The sequence below is a fragment of the Mandrillus leucophaeus genome, unplaced genomic scaffold, assembly GCF_000951045.1.
Source record: "Mandrillus leucophaeus isolate KB7577 unplaced genomic scaffold, Mleu.le_1.0 Scaffold85, whole genome shotgun sequence".
In the NCBI taxonomy this organism is placed as follows: domain Eukaryota; kingdom Metazoa; phylum Chordata; class Mammalia; order Primates; family Cercopithecidae; genus Mandrillus; species Mandrillus leucophaeus.
Window position 1 is genome coordinate 2511042 of NW_012109252.1, and position 19356 is coordinate 2530397.

At 48.0% G+C, this 19356-nt stretch overlaps 1 pseudogene across 1 annotated transcript; it reads right to left on the reverse strand.

The window, feature by feature from the left end:
• Window positions 1-93: 93 nt before the first annotated feature.
• On the reverse strand, window positions 94-18229 carry LOC105530883 (annotated as a pseudogene). Its single transcript, XR_001004703.1, has 8 exons — window positions 18203-18229; window positions 16613-16706; window positions 14394-15420; window positions 3355-3487; window positions 3036-3150; window positions 2790-2877; window positions 1296-1485; window positions 94-185 (listed from the first exon to the last, which is right to left on the reverse strand). The product of XR_001004703.1 is annotated as an uncharacterized LOC105530883 (transcript).
• Window positions 18230-19356: the final 1127 nt, after the last annotated feature.

A 19356-nucleotide genomic window follows, 5' to 3' on the forward strand; every position in this document is an offset into this window, starting at 1 on the left:
GAAGTCAAGTTTTGAACATACCCTGACTCTGTGGTTTTAAACTTGCCTGTTTGAGACGTGTAAATACTCACTGACTGATAAACACGCCAGTCATCAGGCCTGCCGCTTGGAGTCCAGAGAAAACAGCAGGGGGCGCCGTATCGGGAAGAACAAACGGCTGCTCTTATCCAGACGCTTTTCACTTACTGCACGGTTCAGCACACGGCGTTTTTGTGATATGCAGAAACCGTCTTCATAAAAAGTAATTTTCCACTTGCCCAATTAAATAACTACCAAAGCGTATTTCCAAAGAAACTACACTGCATTGTTCTTCACTTTGCTTAGTTGTTTAAAAAATTGACATTTTATTGTGAAATAAAACATACATGCAGAAGAATTCACAAACCGTACATTTGGTAAATGGTTATAAAGCAAACAGCTACGTAACCAGATCACAACCGAGCCCTGCCAGCACCCCAGAACCCCCACGGATCCCACCCTAACCACAGCCCCGTTCCCTCATCGGGAAATGTGCTTGGTTTTATTTTCAAGCCAACCCATAACCTCACCTCATGTTCCAAGAAAGTCCCACAGTGATATGAGACCAATCTGTTCAGCTATTTTTACAGGGAATTCTTTACAGCCTAAATCCGAAATACTTCCTACTTCTGGGAGCCTGAAACTCACTCCGCCGCTCTTGGCCTCGTCCGGGCAGGAGCTTTCTCACAAACCTGTCGCTCCAGTTCTTAAGAAACCAGATTTTATTAAAAGATTGGGTTTAGGACAAGTAGGTAACTGATTAGTCTATCACAGTTGTCTGTGACAAGAACATAAATATTAGAGTTGAGACGTCAATTTTATGAATAAAACCAAGCAGAAACCCTAACAAAGGCAAGATGGGGGTTGTTTAGATCAGATGCAAGGGCTTCTGGTCCAACAGGCAGATTCAACAGGCAGACAGAGCACTCATGTCCATCCATTTCCTGCTGAAACCTGGCTAAAATTATTTAAGTGTTGAAAGTAGAGAAAGAAGATAGAAGGCATGGCTGGGTGTGGTGGCTCACGCCTGTAATCCCAGCCCTTTGGGAGTCTGAGACAAAAGGATTGCTCAAGGCCAGGAATTCAAGGCCAGCCTGGGCAACATAGTGAGACCCTGTCTCCATTTAGAAGAAGAAGAATAATTAAAAGAAGAAGAATTAGAAGAAGGAGGAAGGGGAGGAGAAACAAAATGCTCCAGGGCCAAGACAGTGAAAGGCAGAGGCCACGGCAAAGTCTGGGGCTGGAGGCCGAGGGACAGATGATGGACGGGTGGACACCGGTGAGGCCAGAGGAGGCTACTTGGAGCCACAGGGAGAGCCTGGGGAGGCTCAGGCATCTCTGAAAGGGGGCATCAGGCGAGGCTGAAAGCAGGAGGCGCAGGATCTCCAGGTCCTGCTCCATACCCAGGAGGGCAGGCGGCAGCCCCGGCCCAGCTGGGAGGGCCCAGGAGGCATTGGCCAGAAGACACTGTCATGGAGATTCCGAGGCAGGAACGGGAAGCAGGAGGAGTAAAGGAACAGTGACCTTTGCCGACTTGGATCTAAGAGTTGTGGCAACCAAATTACAGATCCTTCCACCCCATATCCCAGGGGACAGAGTGACAGGTCCTTCCACCCCACACCCCAGGGGACAGAGTGACAGGTCCTTCCACCCCACACCCCAGGGGACAGAGTGACAGGACCTTCCACCCCATATCCCAGGGGACAGAGTGACAGGTTCTTCCACCTCACACCCCAGGGGACAGAGTGACAGGACCTTCCACCCCATATCCCAGGGGACAGAGTGACAGGACCTTCCACCCCACACCCCAGGAACCCCAGAATTCCTCGTGGGGAAACACACCCACGAGAAAAATCTGCGTGATTCGTGGGTTCCTCAACATGAGACCCATGCGCCTCCCTGGTCATCCCAGGGCCCACAGGCAAACCTCCTTACGCCACACACACACACACACACACACACACACACACACACACACACACACAGACCCCCAGGGTTCCACATCCCTTCTCAGTGCCTTATGCTGAGAAATAAACCGTCAAAGACCACCGGGCAGCCTTCGACACGGAGAAAGAGGCAAAACCAAGTTGTGTGGTCAGAGGAGACAGTGAATGGGGTGGAAGAAAACTTCAACGAAGAAAAGCAATTGTTCAAATGCTCGGGGATGTCTGTCTCCCACCAGTGGAATTGCTGTGACACTCAGTGTGCGTCAGTGTGTGCAGAGGCATCTGCTGTCTCCAGTGGAGACGCTGGGATCAAATTAGTGATGGGTACAAGAACGCTCATCAAACCACCAGAGGAGGAGTGGAGGGCGCAGGGCTGTATTATGAACAGGATAGGTCAACAGGATTGGCCCTGGGACTGGACAGGGGTTTGAAGAGAAAGAGGAAACAAGAAAAATCCCAAGAGGTTTGACTTCAACAACTGGAAGGAGAGCAGCCCCTGGTACCGAGATGGAGGTAACAGGAGGAAGAGCACCTTGTCCAGGAAAGCAAAGTCCTGGTGTGGATGCCAAGGCTGCAGAAAGTGTGTGATGCCCAGGTAAGATGTCAGCTGACCCAGTATTCAGGTCTGGGCTGAAGATGAGATTTTGGGAGCTTCTGGGGTATGGATGTGATTTACAGGTGACTTTGCCTGGGAAGATCCTCTCAGAAAAAAATAGCTGGAGAAGAAAGACAGGAGGAGGTTAGGATGATGGGAGGGGGACCAGGATCGGGCTCCAGGATCCCTCCCAAAAAAGCCCTTCTGGAGGAGGGGTTGGTGGAGCAAACGCTGCTGCAGGGCACTGGAGGGATGTGGCCGCCGGCGCCCTGGCAGGGGTGACTGTGGGGGCAGAGGGCACTGTGGGGGGCCTCGGGCCTTACAGACAACAGGAAAGAGGAGGTGGGGCCGGTGGGTGTACAAAGTCCTCCTAGGTGGTTTCTCTAGAAAGCGGAGAAGAGGTAGCTGCTGGAGGGGGTGAGATCAGGGGTCTTTTCATGGCAGCAGCTCTCAGCATGGCGTAGAGGGACCAGTACCCCTGAGTGTGAGGGGGTGACGGTACCAGGACCAGTACCCCTGAGTGTGAGGGGGTGACGGTACCAGGACCAGTACCCCTGAGTGTGAGGGGGTGACGGTACAGGGTGGAAGGGGCTTCGGACAGGACGGGGGAGATGGTGCAGAGCCTCAATGCTGGTGGGCATGGTCAATGTCATGGTAGGCAGCCTGGGACGTCTCTCAGGATTCCTCCATAAAATCTAGTGGACAGTGAGAAGGAGCGAGAGAGAGAGAGAGAGAGAGAGAGAGAGAGAGAGAGAGAGACAGCAGTGAGAGTCCGGGCAGATGCGAGTTCGTGACCCAGGGAGGAAGCCTGGCAGAAGGGGCCGCACTCCTCCAGATCCAGGGATCTGGGACCTAGGAGGGTCTTGGGATCTGTAATGACCAGGAAACACCTGGGGCAGGTTCCACAGCAGCCCCAGGGCACCAAAACCTGGTCCAGGAGGACAGAGATTTGCTGAGTCCAGACTCCAAACAGAACCACACAAATGGGAAGGTGTGGAGAGGGACATGGGTCCTGATTTGCAGACTGCGGCCTCCAAGCCTTGGACTGAGGAAGTTAGGAAGAAAGGAGACAAGGAGAATTCAGGGACAGCTGGAGACAAGGCCTGGAGTTCCTTCCAGTCTATGGGAAAAGCAGCAATCATGCGAGTGGGAGGGACCATCCAGAGCTGGGTGGGTGGGAGCATCATCAGGGAGGCTCGGGGCTGGGTGGGAGATGGCCCCGCCCTCCTTCCCCTCCCCTGCACAGCAGACAGGTCTCGGCATCCTGTCCTCAGGGGATACCTCACCTCGCTGCACGTTCGGCTTTTGTTTTTTAAGAGCTTGACTGCAACTCCCTGCCCCCAGATGCTGGCGGTAGGGCTGGAGCCAATGGAGTGGTTGGCCCAGACTCTTCCCCTTCCTGGCCCCAGTTCTGGGGAAGACCTGACCTGGGCCTCCTCTGACCGGTGTCTTATACCCCAGGGGGATCACACCCACTCCAAAGAGCTAACACCTGAGGACTGCAACCCCTGAAAAAGAAACAAGTTGAGCTGAGGATACTGTTTAAAATTTTATTTGTTTATTTTATTTTATTTTTATTTTTTGAGATGAATCTCTCTCTGTCTCCCAGACTGGAGTGTGGTGGCGCAATCTCGGCTCACTGCAACCTCCGCCTCCTGGGTTCAAGCAATTCTCCTGCCTCAGCTTCCTGAGTAGCTGGGACTACAGGCCCGCACCACCACACCCGGCTAATCTTTGTATTTTTAATAGAGACGGAGTTTCACCACGTTGGCCAGGCTGGTTTCGAACTCCCGACCTCAGGTGATCCACCCGCCTCGGCCTCTCCTGCTTAAAGTTTTAAAACAGATGCACCAAGAATTCATACAAATAAACATATTCAAAGAGATAAGGGCAGATACCAGAGACATAAAGCAGGGAAGAAGGAATGTCTAGCATCCAATGAAATAATTGAAATAAGGAACATGATGAGGCCAAATGCGGCCAAAGCCAGGTGAGCGGGCTAGAGGCAACTCGCCCAGAAGGCAACAGGAAAAGAGAGAACCTATGAAAGAACGGTTAAGGTGATTAAGGTAATTAAAGAAGTGGCAATGCACAGATAATGGAGTTTCAGGAACAAAGAGACAAATAAAAATGGAGGGAAAAATACTTGAAGGTAAAATGAGAAAAAATTAAACAAAGATGAAAGCTCTCAAACTGAAAGGGCTTAGAGAGTGTCAAATAGGATGGATGGGAAACTTACCCGTAATTGATAGTGAAACTCAAGAATATCAAAGAAAATTCCAAAAGTTTCTATGAAGAGCAGGTCACCAACGAAAAAGTAAGTTTGGTTTCAGAGTTTCCAGCAGCCACACTGGGTGCCAGAAGACACTGGAGTAATATTTTTAAAGACCTCAAGGAAAAGAATTTGACACAGAAGACAGGCGCAGTGGCTCACACCTGTAATCCCAGCACTCTGGGAGGCCGAGGCAGGTGGATCATGAGGTCAGGAGATGGAGACCATCCAGGCCAACATGGTGAAACACCGTCTCTACTAAAAACACAAAAATTAGCTGGGTGTGGCAGCGCATGCCTGTAATTCCAGCTACCACGGAGGCTGAGGCAGGGGAATCCCTTGAACCAGGGAGTTGGAGGTTTCAGTGAGCCGAGCCGAGATCATGCCACTGCACTCCAGCCTGGGGGACAGAGCAAGACTCCATCTGAAAAATAAATAAATAAATAAAATAAAACATTAAAAAAAGAATTTGACGTAGAATTTTATAGCCAGCTCAACTGTCACTGAAGTATGAGCACACATCAAATTATCTTCCAGTATCAAAGGCCTCAGAAGATCCACTTTTCCAAGACCCACTTTGAAAACGTTCTTCAAGGAAATTAGAAGATAAATAAATCCAGGAGGATGTTGATAGGAACTACGAGTATAAAAAGCTTTAGATCGAATAGATTTTAATAAAGTCTATTGTTATCTAAAAAAGCCAGGACCGGCCAGGCGCGGTGGCTCACACCTGTAATCCCAGCACTTTGGGAGGCCGAGGCGGGCGGATCACGAGGTCAGGAGATCGAGACCATCCTGGCTAACACGGTGAAACCCCATCTCTACTAAAAATACGAAAATTAGCCAGGCATGGTGGCGAGCACCTGTAGTCCCAGCTACTCGGGAGGCTGAGGCAGGAGAATGGCGTGAACCCGGGAGGCGGAGCTTGCAGTGAGCCAAGATCACGCCGCTCACTCCAGCCTGGGCGACAGAGCGAGACTCCATCTCAAAAAACAAACAAACAAACAAAAAGCCAGGACCGAAGTGAGGAGAGAGGATGAAGTACATTTACAACAACACAAAAGTAAATATCTAAACAGAATCAACATGGGAATCCAAAGATTTAATATTAATCTGCTGAGGAAATAAATAGGATTAGATATGTATCAATGTGGATCTTAAACTAAAGGTAACCACTATTAAAATCTATAGAAGAAACTTGGGGAAAAGGAAAGGAATGCAAAAGCCAATTATGAACGAAGGAGGCAGAAATAAAGTCCTGCTGCAACCACAGACACGATCAACTTAATGAGCTAAAACACCAGTACGAAGCTTGGATTTATAAAAAAAGAATCAACAGTTTTCCAAGGAAGCATACTTGAAAGTAAAGGACACTAAAAAGTTTAAAATAAACAGAAAAAGAAGCGCTAGGCAAATTTGAATCAATATAAAACTAGACAGTAGCCCTGCTATCTGCAAAGTCCAAAGCAAAGTAATCACCAAAGAACAGCATGATGTTATATACTTGAAAGAGGAAACAAATGAACAAGATGCAACCATTATGATTCAAAAACTGAATAAATTGGAAACAACAACAAGAAAGGAAATAATGAATATAAGGACAGAAATAAATAAAAGCAAAAACTGGCCGGGTGCAGTGGCTCACGTCTGTAATCCCAGCACTTCGGGAGGCCGAGGCAGGCGGATCCCCTGAGGCCAGGAGTTTGAGACCAGCCTGACCAACATGGCGAAACCCTGTCTCTACTAAAAATGCAAAAACTACCTGGGTGTGGTGGCACGTGCCTGTAGTCCCAGCTACTCGGGAGGATGAGGCAGGAGAATCACTTGAACCTGAGAGGCAAAAGTTGCAGTGAGCCGAGATCGTGCCACTGCACTCCAGCCTGGTGACAAGAGGGAGACTCTGCCTCAAAAAAAAAAAAAAAAAAAAAAGCAAAAACTCATACAACTATACAGAGAAAAACGTAAGTTGGTAATTATATTAGATATTTCTGAAAACATATAAAATAGCAGACATCAAAGGTTTGAAATATACAAATTCTAAATCATTATATTTACATAGAATTCTCATCCAATGAAGACTATACTTGTAAAAATGCATAGAATGTTTATACAATTTGATCATATATCATGAAAAATGTATTTAGCAAGAAAGAAATACAATAAACTCTAAAGCAACAAAGTGTGTTCTAACATAACAGTATAATAAATCTTGAAATAAATAACAAAAGGATAGAAGTTTTAAAATACCACATTTTTGGAAAGGAAATGGCATTACTAAATATCCCTTGGGTTTAAAAGTAAATCAGAAGAGGGTTACAAAATATTTAGAACCAAATTAAAATAAAAACAAAAATGTAAAATTTTGTGGGACAATGTTAAATTAGTACTTAAAAGAAATTTTATAATTTCAAATGTATTTACAGGAAGCAAGAAAACTTCAAAATAAAACAAAATATTCAATACAAAAATCTGAAAACTGAATAGAAAAACTGAATAAATTGAAAACAACAAGAAGAAAGGAAATAATGAATATAAGGACAGAAACAAATAAAAAATTATCAAAAAAAAGATTAACTAAAAAAACCCCTTACTTCTCAGAAAGATTAATAAAATAAATAGAGCTTGAACAAGACCAATCAAACCAAAAAACAAGCAAGTAAGAAACAAATCAACAAAATACAGAACAAAAGACCCTGCAGATATAGAGATTTGCTAACATAAAAAAGTACATTTTTAAAAATAGTATATTAGCTAGGAAGTACAGATGAAAGACATATGTTTTTCAAAAATAAAAATGCTGAAATTGTAGCAAGAAGGATTTTTGTAAAAAACAAAAGGACGGCCTAGAACAGGCTAACTAAGGAGAAACATAAACTAGAAAGGGATCAAAGACCTAAATGTAAAAAGTAAAACTCTAAAACTCTCAGAAAAAAATACGAGTGTCAATCTTTGCAGTCTCAGGTTAGGCAAAGCCTTTTGTGATATGATCCGAAAACCACAAACAACAAAAGGAAACTTCCAGAAACATCAGTAGAGTGAAAAGACAAGCCCAGAGTGGAAAGAGGTCTGCGCAGACCAGGTGTCTCACAAGTGCTGTGCATCCAGAGTAGACCCAGAACTCTCCACTCCACGGGGTAGGAATTACCCCACTGGGCCAAGTGGACACAGGATGTGAAGCGGCGTTGCTCTCAGGAAAACACACGAAGGGGCCGGGTGCCAGCGAGGACACTCAGCGTCATCAGCCGTCAGGGAAATGGGAATCAAGCCACACCCAGGCACCACCGCACACCCACTGGCATGGCGGTCAGGACGCAGAGGGATAGAGACTGGGGTTGCTGAGGATGTGCAGAGCCCGGAACCCTCATGCACTGATGGAAGCGTAAAGCAGCCAAGAGTGCAGGTGCTTCAGGAAATGCTCTGACAGTTTCTCAGCATCTAACCATAGAGCGAATGTAGGACCCAGCAGTTCCACTCCTGGTGGAATACGTGAGAGGGGACACCTATGTCCTCACAAAAACATGCCACCATGTTCATCACAGAGTTGTTCATAACAGCCAAAAAGAGGAAACGATGCCAATGGCCATCCACTGACAGACAGCTACATAAAACGTGGTCAGTCCATACTATGGGGTATGATTTGGCAATAAAAGGGCATAAAGTACTGATACACGCTACAACACAGATGAACCTTGAAAACATGATGCTGTGTGAAAGAAGTCAGGTGCACAAGGCTATGTATTGTAGGATTCCCCTTATAGGAAATGTCCAGAATTGGCAAATCTGCAAAGACAAAAAGATTAGCCGTTGCCTAAGGTCAGGGAGGAGGACTGCTAAGGGGATCGGGTCGGTGCGGGGGTGGGAAATGGGGAATAGCTACTAATGGGTACAAATTCTTTTTTTTTTTAGTTGATAAAAAGTTCTAAAATTGATTGTGGTGGTTTCGCAATTCCATGAATACTAAAAACCGCTAAATACACTTTAAACGGGTGAATTTTATGGTATGTGAATTATAGTTCAGGAAAGCTGTTAAAATAAAAATAAACGAACTGCTTCCTTTTGGAGAAAACAGGACAGAAGAAATAGAGAGAAGACATTTCTCTGAGCACAGCTTTTTGAATAGTTTTAACTTTTGGAATCATGACATTTTACATATTCAAATAATAAAATTATCAAGAATTGGGGAAAATGCTACAATAGAATGACAACAAAAGAACCCAAGTGTCTTTCAAATAATTAGCCATCATCTGAAAGAGAGCTGGGACAAAACAAATTTAAGTAATTTTTGAAGACAGCACTTTGACTGCATACCCTCAGACTAAAGAAAAAAGCTGCAAACAGATCTGGAAGTCTCAATGAGTTTGTTTCTTGTGGTCCTGTGGGTGGAGCCATTCCAAACCTGCTGTGTTACGGCGTGTTTGAGCCACGCGTGATGCTCCCTCTGCAGCTGTGAGCCGGGGTGGTCACCATGCAAGACGGGACGCACAGGAGTGAGGTGGGTAAGGAAGTGCCATGGGGCTGGGTTGTAGCGGAGGTAGAAGGGTCTGGAGGTTCTGATGGCCCACTAGCAACAAGCACATCTCCCACTCACATCTTAACTTCAAATCCCATTCCTCACTAAAAAGAACCAGAATTCTCAGAGAAAGGGCTGGATTCAGTGGCACAGCAGAGAAGGTGCATCCGCTGCATAGAAAATAAGGACGTGGTCGCGTGCGTGGCTCACGCCTTTAATCCCAGCACTTTGGGAGGCAGAGGTGGGCGGATCACAAGGTCAACAAATTGACAGCATCCTGGCCAATAAGGTGAAACCCCATCTCTACTAAAAATACAAAAATTAGCCAGACGTGGTGGCGTGTGCCAGTTGTCCCAGCTATTCAGGAAGCTGAGGCAGGAGAATCGTTTGAACCCCGGAGGCAGAGGTTGCAGTGAGCCAAGACCGCGCCACTGCACTCCAGCCTGGCAATAGAGTGAGACTCTGTCTCCAAAAAAAAAGAAAAAAAAGAAAAAAGCAAGCAAGAAAGAAAAGAAAATAAGGACGTGCTCCATATACACCATGGAATACTATGCAGCCATAAAAAAGGATGAGTTGAAGTCCTTTGCAGGGACACGGATGAAGCTGGAAATCATCATTCTGAGCAAACTGTCACAAGGACAGAAAACCAAACTCCGCATGTTCCCACTCATAGTTGGGAATTGAACAATGAGATCACTTGGACACAGGGTGGGGAACATCACACACTGGGGCCTGTCGTGGGGTGGAGGGAGGGGGGAGGGAGAGCATTAGGAGAAATACCTAATGTAAATGACGAGTTGATGGGTGCAGCAAACCACCACAGCACATGTATACATATGTAACAAACCTGCACGTTGTGCGCATGTACCCTAGAACTTAAAGTATAATAAAAACAATAATAATAGAAAGAAATGCAGACATGTAAAAAAAAAAAAAAAAAAAAAAAGAAAAAAAAAGAAAATAAGGATGTGCTCAAAACAAGGACTGGTCCAAAGAAAGATGCTGGAACAGCCTGGACAGACCCCCATGGCAAACCTGGAACAACGGAAGCAGCAACATCTATCAGAACAACAATCAGTTATAACCCACTATAAATAGAATAACGTTGCCGAACAGAGAATCCATGAACCCATAGGGATAGTAAACAAACACTGGGAAGAAAGTAGCCCTTCTTTATCGAATGCTGTGAGAAGTGACGAAGGTGGAAAATCAACACATTGAACCGTCACCATAACGGTTGACCCAGCTGAATGCAAACGTGATTGAACCCTCACCGTAACGGCTGACCCAGTTGAGTGCAAACGTGACTTGGTGCCAGTGAGGCCAGCTTGGGCCAGGAGGAGGCTTTACGGGCAGACAGGGCGTTCTCAGCCTCAGCAGATCTCCCGCAGGACACCCAACGACGAGGAAAATCAGTGACTATTCAGAGGAGGAACCACCTTATCGGGGACCAAAATTAACACTGCCAATCAGGGCAGGCTGACAGACGCCTCCGTGTTCCGTATCTCAAGGACATTGTTTACAGAGCACTCCAGTCGGAAATACGTAACTCGAAATCAACCCTGACAAAATACCAGACCAAACCAAACTGAGGGCACGCTTTAATACAACCGGCTGGTATTTTTTCAAAAATATCACTGCTGTTAAAGACAAAGACAGGCTGAAGAACTGCAACAGATTAAAGAATAAAGAGATGTGATTACTAAATAGAGGATGTGATCTGGTCCCCTGTCCTGGACCAAGAAAAAAAAAAAGGATAGGAAAGAAACTGTCAAAGTTAGAATGAAAACTGTAGATGAGATAAAAAGTACTGGCTCCACGTTACAGTTCTTGAAGTGATAGCTTGTGTGGTTACATAAGATAATATCCTTATTCTTAGGAAATAAACACTAACTTTTGTTTTTGTTTTTGTTTATTTTTTAGACATAGTCTCACTCTGTCACCCAGGCTGGAGTACGGTGGTGCCATCTCGGCTCACTGCAACCTCCACCTGCCGGGTTCAAGCAATTCTCCTGCCTCAGCTTCCCTAGTAGCTGGGATTACAAGCAGGCACCTGGCTAATTTTTTGTATTTTTAGTAGAGACGAGATTTCACCATGTTGGCCAGGCTGGTCTCGAACTCCTGGCCTCAGGTGATCCACCCGCCTCGGCCTCCCAAAGTGCAGGGATGACAGATGTGAGCCACCGTGCCCAGCCAATAAACACTAAAGTATTAAGGAGTAAGGGATACAAAGTAAGGTAGGGGAAAGAAAGAAAGAGAGAGAAAGAGGCAAGGAGAGAGAGACAGAGGGAAAGGGAGAGAGAGACAGAGGGAAAGGGAGAGAGACTGCTATGACATGCGGCAAAAAGTTAAAAATGGATAAATATGCTTAAAGAGTATATGGAAGGTTTGTTTTCTTTCCCTTCAAATTTCTGTAAGTTTGAAATTAATTCAAAATAAGCCAAAAAAAAAAAAAAAAAAAGGAACAGAGTAACTTCCTTTAAACAGGGAAGCCTCCTTTTGAAGCTGCAGCATCTGAGACGCAGGCGACGAGTCCAGGCCCCCCAACTCTGTCTCCCCTCCCAGCCAAGATGATTTTTAAAAGTCCACAGTTGCAAACTGTTAGTGTCTCCTAGGGCGGGTTTTCTCATCATTCACATGATTAACATGCTTAGCAGGTTAACACTCTTCATCCTGTGTGTTTAGGAACCTGTGAGAAAGGGTAAAGGTCAACACGGCAGGTGGGGTGCTTCCTGCACTGCTGCCAACAGGCTGGTGTTTTCCTTGCGTGACGGGATCCCAGGCTGGCGGCCCAGGGCTGTGCCACCCGTTGCTGCCCGTGCCTGAGTGTGGATGTGGATCCTCACGCCTGCCCCTCATGGTGCCAACAGCAGGTGCCCCTGTAGGCATCAGGACTACATTTCAAGCAAAAACGAGGCAGGAAGGGGTGGGAAGGTGTCCTCGACCCAGCCTTGCATTCACTTGCAAAGGAAACTCACTCAGCCACAAGCCCTCCCCTTCTCAGTGGCCAGAACGGTGCTGCGTGCACACCAAGGGCCAGAAGACAGACACCAGCTGGCAGAGGACTGGCTGACCAGGGACCCACGCTGGCAGGACGCAGTTCCAGTCCTGCAACTAGCTCCAAATTAAAATGTAAAAAGCCACATTTAGCAAATGAGATTTTTCCTGAGCTTTATTTTTTTTTAAGGGCTGCGTGCTTTCTATGTGAGATAATCTGAAATTACAGAAAACACACAATGGGAATATCGCATGGTGGCCTCGACCTTTCTAAGCTTTGGCTGTTGCACAAAACCACTCTACGTCTCCAGCGTTCTGTGCTCCGTGATTGTTCTGTGTGGAAACAAAATCTCTGGGGTTGACCAGATATGCTTGGAAATTCCTTGTAACCAATGAAACTGCGGCTAAAATGCACTGTGTTCCAATTGGGATTTTGCATTTCACATATTATTTTTGAAAAACAACACAGAAAATGCGACAGCTACAAGGACTATAAAAGTTTTCTATGTAGGCCGGGCACGGTGGCTCGTGCCTGTAACCCCAGCACTTTGGGAGGCCAGTATGGGAGGACTGCCTGAGCCCAGGAGTTTGAGACCAGCCTGAGCCAGAGAGCAAGACCCCCATTTCTACACAACAAATTTAAAAATTAGCTAGACACAGTGACATGCACCTGTGATCCTAGCTACTTTGGAGGCTGAGGCAAGAGGATCGCTTATGCCCAAGAGTTTGAGGTTGTGGTGAGCCATGATCACGCCACTGCACTTCACGCCACTGCACTCCATGCCTGGCCGACAGAGACCCTGTCTTGAATTTAAAAAAAAAAAAAAAAAAAAAAAAGTTTTTTCTGTAAAGTTTAGGCAGAAACTTTTCAGATTGAGACTTGACATTTAATAACTTTCTGTAATAATGGAGGATTTTAACTTTGGTTCAATTTTTGGAATCTTTCGATGGGTTTGAGGTTGCAGGTATCAAACCCTGTAGGAATGGGCTATGAACAGCTTCAGGCGGGCTGGAGCGCAGCTGAGGCTGCCAAGTGTGAAACAGCGCAACGGTAAAAGCAAAATACACGCGGTGACAAGAGAAAAGAAATGAATTCACACCGTGGGCCTGCAGATGTGGAAATGAAGTGTTACTGAGGCCAGGCGCCTGTGCTCTGGGGTTCCTGGCCAGGCTCCCAGAAGGAAGGGTGTGGTTTCTTTTTCCTCTTGGACGGCTGGCTCCGGGCCCTGGATACCTCGGAGTCAATTCCAGACATTTGGGGTTGAGTCATCAGAAGAAAGAAAATGGAGACATCTGAATTGTTCACATCACTGCATTTTAAACATGTTTAGGCAAGTATACTTTTGTTACTAAAATAGTAAATACATTTTACTAACAGTGGAGTACATTTTGTTACTAAAAAGGGAAAAAGTTATTCAAAATGATAACTATTGAATTAATAAGCTCTTGCATTAGAAGAAAATAGGAAGAAAGTTAGCAAAGGAAGGGGTGAACTGAAAGCATCGACATGCATTCGTGAAAGTCCAGGTGCGGTTTATTCTGATTTACTCTGAAGTGAGCTGAAATCAGGACTGCAGGGCGGGCGACGCATCTGTGACAAGGCTGGACAGACTCAGGGGTGCCCGCCCCACCCTCCTCCTGCAGCCACTCCCCCAGGGCAGGCCTCCTGTCCGGGGAGCCAGGCTGTTGGCATGTCACACAAAATCACGTGTGCTGGGTTTTGCACAGAGCAAAGCCAGGTGTGCAGCACAAGGCAGGCTGTCTGGCTCTCGAAGACCCCGCAATGGAGCCCCTGAAGCCTGGGCATGTTCTGACCCCAGAGGTGGCAGCTTCCTGCAGTCCCCCGACCTGTCATTCCTGTCCCGTGACTTGCAGAAAGGGGCAGCTCCTGGGAGATCCTGGGTGACACCTGGGACTCTGCCCTTCCTTCCTGGGCTGCTGGGGCTTCCTGGGCCCTGTGTGAGGGGGGCCGGGGTCTGGAGACCCTGTGGGCTGCCCCAACACCAACACCCCTGCCTGTGCTCCTCTTGTGGCGTGGGTGCATCCTGTCCTTACTGCCAAAGCCACAGCAGGGGTGTGGGGAGCCTGTGCATCTGACCGGTACCTGTCTAACCCCACACCGCCTGTGCCACCATAATCTGACCGGTACCTGTCTAACCCCACCGCCTGTGCCACCGTAATCTGACCGGTACCTGTCCAACCCCACACCGCCTGTGCCACCATAATCTGACCGGTACCTGTCCAACCCCACACCGCCTGTGCCACCGTAATCTGACCGGTACCTGTCTAACCCCACCGCCTGTGCCACTGTATGTAATCTGACCGGTACCTGTCTAACCCCACCGCCTGTGCCACCGTAATCTGACTGGTACCTGCCTAACCCCACACCGCCTGTGCCACCATAATCTGACCGGTACCTGTCTAACCCCCCTGCCTGTGCCACCATAATCTGACCGGTACCTGTCTAACCCCACCGCCTGTGCCACTGTATGTAATCTGATCGGTACCTGTCTAACCCCACCGCCTGTGCCACCATAGGACAGAGCACGAAGGAGAGCCCAGGAGGCACACCTGACACACTTAGCGGCTGAGCCGCAAGCCTGACGAGTGGGAGACCCCTGCGGTTCAGCGGCGTGAGGGCAGAGCGACGGGGCCCCTCCGCTTCTGTGTGAGCACACGCGCATGGAACAAGACTTCTGACCTGGTCAAACACTTCACACACACATAATGGAGGAAACTTTTGGCGTGCTATCAAATGCTTTGTCACACGCACACAACATCTCCGTCCCAGCATGGAGGAAAGGCAGCTGACCCTGGCTGACCCCACCCCAGGCTGGTCCCCATCAGAGGCCCAAGCGTTTCCCCTTCCAGCCGCACAGTTTCCAGTGGCCACCGTTCTTTACTGAGGACGTCACCTCCGGCTGCTGGTCTTGCCAGGTACCCTGTGCGAGGGTGAAACTGGCTGCCCAGTCTCCCAGCCCTGCCCTTATCGTGGTAAATACGACCTTCAGCAGACATCCCCATGTCAGCCCTTGGGTCTGTTCCCTGCAGGGCCCTGCCTGGCAGCCCTGGGTACCACTGGCTCATCCACTTCCCACTGCCAAGCAGCCATCCCATGCCAGGGACACGGTGCTTAGAATCAATCAGAGAATAAAACAGATGCAATCCTGTGTGGAGCTCACAAAATTCTGACACGGGAGAGAACCACATTCACCAGGTGCTGGTGCTACGGTGTGACCGTGTCCCGCCAGAATTCACATGACATTGTAATTGCCATTGCGGAGGTACTAAGAGGTGGGCCCCCTACCCTTGCAAATGGCTTCATGCCTCATAAAAAGGCAGCGGGGAACTGGCTGAGGCCTCTTGACCTTCCATCCCCTCCGCCACATGAGGATGCAGTGTGCCCAGCAGAAACTAATCTGCCCACACTTTCATCTTGGACTTCCAGCTTCCAGAACTGTGAGAAATGCTTTTTTTTTTGGACAGAATCTCACTGTGTCACCCAGGCTGGAGTGCAATGGCGTGATCTCGGCTCACTGCAACCTCTGTCTTCCAGGTTCAAGCAATTCTTCTACCTTAGCTTCCCAAGTAGCTGGGACCACAGGCATGCGCCACCACCCCGGCTAGTTTTTTTGTATTTTTAGTACAGATGGGGTTTCACCATGCTGGCCAGGCTGGTTTCAAACTCCTGACCTCAAATGATCCGCCCGCCTCGGCCTCCCAAAGTGCTGGGATTCCAGGCGTGAGCCACCACGCCTGGCCTGAATGTCTGTTCTTTATAAACTACCCAGTCTCAGGTGTTTTGTTATAGCGGCCCACACTGCCTGAAACACGACTTTCTGTGCTAAATGCCGCGTTTAAGAGCCCAGCCCTGGTGCTGGAGGCTGTGCCCGAGGCAGGCATGGCTGCCCACGAGCTGCATCACCTTGGGCACGTCACCAGCTCCGAGCCCCGAGCCTCCTCGGCTGAAGTGGAATCAACAGGGCCTATTTCATTCACGCTGTCAGGGCGAAGAAAGCGGAAAACCATGTCCCTCAAGCACAATACCTGGTAAAAAAAAAAAAAGCTCACACTGAACTGCCACCATGACAACTCCAGCGTCACCCAAGGAGCCTGGACACCGAGAAGAGCAGAAGCCTGTGCGGCCCAGCCCTGCAGCGCGGCGAGGAGGCTGCACCAACCCTTGGTCTTCAGTCACTCAACCTCCTTGGCCCATTCTGTTTCCCAGCTTAAGAAACAAAACAAAACGTGGGTATGGAGAAGGATTTCACTACCGAAAGAAAAAGCGCAGTGACAAGTGATCACACGGAAGACAAGCTGGAGACCCACGTCCTGGCTAAAGGCAGGGTCATTTTCTATCCGGGCCACCTGCCATCAGGTGGAGTTAAGGCCGATATTGCACAATCTTCCTAGTTTTCGAGCAGTTCCAGGATTCCTGTTATGTGAACTCGCCCTGTTTAACACTTGCTGTAACTCTCAATAGATGTGAAGCATGCAGTGCACACGTGCAGATGGATGCTGGCCAATGTGGGCTGCTGAGTGGGCCGGGCCCAGGCTCACGCCAACCTGGCACCAAGAAGTCAGAGCTCGTGAATATCACCTGCACCACACGCTCCACTACGGATCCGTCCCCTCTCACTGCCAGTCGGGGAGACTGAGGCCAGTGAGCACCACGGGAAAGTGCTGTGCCGTCTGGAAGGGGTCTGGATCATAACAGTTCACAAAGCCTTTTCTACCCACAAGCCCCCAACTTCAGGCTCTGCACTGAGGGGTCCCTGGACCAATGTGCGGGTGACACTGGACGGAGCGAATGAGCCTGTGCTTCTCTATGGCGCCTCCATCTCTGTGCATCCAAACGTGCGTATGAAGCTACAGGAGGTAAAGTGTGGACCCCGGGGAAGGTCAAAGTCCTAGTGGAGGTGAGATAAAAATTAGGCTGTCCACTTCCACCTCCAAACCGAATTCTGAACACACGACGATTTATCATTATATTTTCTATCTCCAAGATAAAACATTCACAGCAATGTGAATAGGTTAGTTATTTTGAGAGAGAGGAAGACATCGTTTGGGTTCTGTAAACATCAGTCACTTTATCACGCCTCTGTCTGGCTGAAAAACACCAGCTCCTGCTGACTCCACAAGGGCGCGGCTGCAGAGGATGCCAGGCTGTGGGGTTTCCAGCTAAAAGTTGCAGCAGGGACACCATTTGCTGGATGGGTTTAAGATTAAAATCGCTTTGTAAAATGTCATAAATAGGTTACTATACACCGTGATCAATAAAGTTAAAGCACCACCAATCAAAATACACTGCTCTGGGCTGGGTACAGTGGCTCATGCGTGTAATCCTAGAACTTTAGGAGGCCAGGGTTGGCAGATCACTTGAGATCAGGAGCTGGAGACCAGCCTGGCCAACATGGTGAAACCCTGTCTCTAGAAAAAATACAAAAAATTAGCTAGGTGTGGTGGTGGCGCCTGTAATCCCAGCTACTTGAGAGGCTGAGGCAGGAGAATCACTGGAACCCGGGAGGTGGAGGTTGCAGTGAGCCGAGATCATGCCGCTGGTCTCCAGCCTGGGAGCCAGAGTGAGGCTCTGTCTCAGAAAAACAGAAACAAAAACAAAAACAAAACAGTGTTCTGAGAGTTCCACGAAACATAAGGAACATAATCACACAGGATTCTCACGAGCAGCCGACGTTTTCCACATACATTTCAAAGGTGCTTTTGATAAAAAATAAACTTTGAATTTCAATTGCACGTTTATGTCAAAACACACACACACACACGCAATTCTGTACGTCTGGTAACAAAATTGCTAAATTGGTGTATAACTTCTACCTGGGTATAAAACAGTAGGAACAATGTACCTTGGGACTCATCATCAGGCGGCTCATTGCCACGAGCTGCTGCCGGACTATTCTAGGGACCCCAGGACCCTGCAGTTGAGCATCTCTGAAGGGGTCCAGGTCTATCCTACAGCTCAGTGGGAAAATGACATCACTACTTGTCTTGAAATCTACAGAGAGGCCAGGCACGGTGGCTCATGCCTGTAATCCCAGCACTTTGGGAGGCCGAGGTGAGCGGATCACGAGGTCAGGAGATCGAGACCATCCTGGCTAACATGGTGAAACACCGGCTCTACTAAAAATACAAAAAATTAGCCTGGCGTGGTGGCGGCGCCTGTCGTCCCAGCTACTCAGGAGACTGAGGCAGGAGAATGGCGTAAACCCGGGAGGCGGAGCTTGCAGTGAGGGGAGATCGCGCCACCGCACTCCAGCCTGGGCGACACAGCGAGACTCCGTCTCAAAAAAAAAAAAGAAAGAAAAGAAAAGAAATCTACAGAGAAAGACCAACCACGGAATTAGGGTCTGGATTGGGTGCCTGTAGGTAACTCAGTCAATTAAAAACAGCTCTAAAACCCAGACAACCTGATTACGAAATACCTACCTTATTTTGTCAAATGAGCAATACAGTATGAATGATAAATTCTCATTTTAAAACAGGTTCCATGATTTAAAAAAAAAAACCCTGCAAGATTTCACTCGACCACCCCAGGCTCTGGTTGGTGGGGGTTAGACTCCAAGGAGTCTGCTGCTACCGGAGCGTCACTATCCCTCGGCGTTGTCTTTGCACCCTTTGCCACCAGATGGCACTGCCGTACACCTGGGTTTAGATTTTTTTTTTTTTTTTTTTTTGAGACAGAGTCTTGCTCTGTCACCCAAGCTGGAATACAGTGGTGTGATCTCAGCTCACTGCAACCTCCACCTCCTGGGTTCAGGCAAGTCTCCTGCCTCAGCCCCCCAAGTAGCTGGGATTACAGATGTGTGCCACGACACCTGGCTAATTTTTGTAATTTACTAGAGATGGTGTTTCACCATCTTGGCCAGGCTGGTCTCGAACTCCTGGTCTCAAGTGATCCGCCTGCCTCAGCCTCCCAAAGTGCCGGGATTACGTTGCATGTGAGCCACCCCGCCCAGCTTAGAATTTCATACGCTGGGAAACTTTAACAAGAAATAAATTG